At 40.5% G+C, this 1,480-nt stretch overlaps 1 protein-coding gene across 1 annotated transcript in view; it reads right to left on the bottom strand.

The window, feature by feature from the left end:
• The window catches only part of LOC118741816, a 10,380-nt gene that overhangs the window by 8,760 nt on the left and 140 nt on the right, over positions 1-1,480 (bottom strand). The window lies entirely within an intron of this gene.

The following is a 1,480-nucleotide window of genomic DNA, read 5'->3' as shown; positions in this document are numbered from 1 at the left end:
CACCGCAATGACAACGCTTGCGTGTGAGTTTGTCTGCTTTACTAAAGTGCTGGAGGGCTACTCTGTAATGCGATGCGAAAGAGAAATGCAATGCTATTTCGTAATGGTCTGATTATGGCAACTTAACGTAACTTACGGCTCTCACTTAAAAATTCTGTTAAATGGATGTTGCTTATATTGAACAGCCGAAACTTAACGCAACTTAACGTAACTTAATGCCACGTCGAAATCTGTTTCGTTTTGATTCTCTAAGTTCTACGTTCCGTTAAGTTAAGTTAAGTTGCAATCCTCATGCTTTAAGTAATACGCTGTGGCGATTACCTATCGCATCGCATTACACTCATACTATATGTAATTAAAACAAAAAAAAAGTTTTTTTTTTAATAGCACGGCGTAGTGTAAAATGATTTGTTATCGCTCGTGTCGTGAAGTGTCATTAAGCCATTGAAAATGGAAATTGCATTTATCAAACGCTGTAAGTTACAAGCATAAACTTATTAAATATTTGCTTCATAAACAATTTGCAATTTATTTGTATGTATACTGTATTCTTAAACCTCAATAACTTCCACAAGCCTATTGCTGGCGTTTAATGAGCTAAAGTATCTGTTTTTCTGCTAAACACGCAATGAAAAGTATGTTGAATGAAATCAGTCTAAGGTTGGCTAGAATTTTTAAATTGGTTCGGTCTAAGTATTGATAATATTTTCTTCTTCTTCTTCTTATTTGGCGCTGTAACCGACTAAGCAATTTTGGCCGAGTTCACCAAAGCACGCCAGTCGTTTCTCTTCTGTGCCAATTGACGCCAATTGGAAATTCCAAGTGAAGCCAAGTCCTTCTCCACTCGGTCTTTCAAACGCAGAGGGGGCCTCCCTTCATCTGCTATCACCAGCAGGTTCCAAGTTGAATAATTTCAGAGCTGGAGTCCCGGGGTACATTCGAACGCCATGGCCAAGCCGCTTAATTTTAATACGCTGCACTATGTCTATATCGTTATAAAGCAGGAAGCAGGAAAAGGCAGAACAGACTTCGCGGTTTTTGTTACCGATGATGTCGATGTCATCGGCGTACGCCAGCAATTGCACGCTCTTGTAAAAAATGGTTTTTGAGCGGTTCAGTTCTGCAGCTATTTTTATCTTCTCCAACATCAGATTAAAGAAGTCACATGAAAGGGAGTCGCCCTGTCAGAAACCCCGTTGGCGGAGTTGGTGGTATTGCTCAACGTCATTTTACAAAGCCGTATCAGTTACGCGTGGATGCCAAATTCCGACATCGCGGAACAGAAAACTCCTTTTGTTGCCATGGAAAGCGGTTTTGAAGTCTACAAATAGGTGATGAGTGTCGATCCTTTTCTCGCGGGTCTTTTTCAAGATTTGGCATATTGTGTATACCTGATAAGGCCCAATCAGTTCGTTGCTGCTACAAGAAAGTGGTCCGAGTCGATGTATCGGCCTCGGAGTGTACGTATGTCTAAAACAAT

The sequence above is a fragment of the Rhagoletis pomonella genome, unplaced genomic scaffold (genome assembly GCF_013731165.1).
Source record: "Rhagoletis pomonella isolate Grant_MI unplaced genomic scaffold, Rhpom_1.0 Rhpom_scaffold_00006, whole genome shotgun sequence".
Taxonomy (NCBI): Eukaryota; Metazoa; Arthropoda; class Insecta; order Diptera; family Tephritidae; genus Rhagoletis; species Rhagoletis pomonella.
This window is presented reverse-complemented; position numbering and strand designations above follow the sequence as displayed.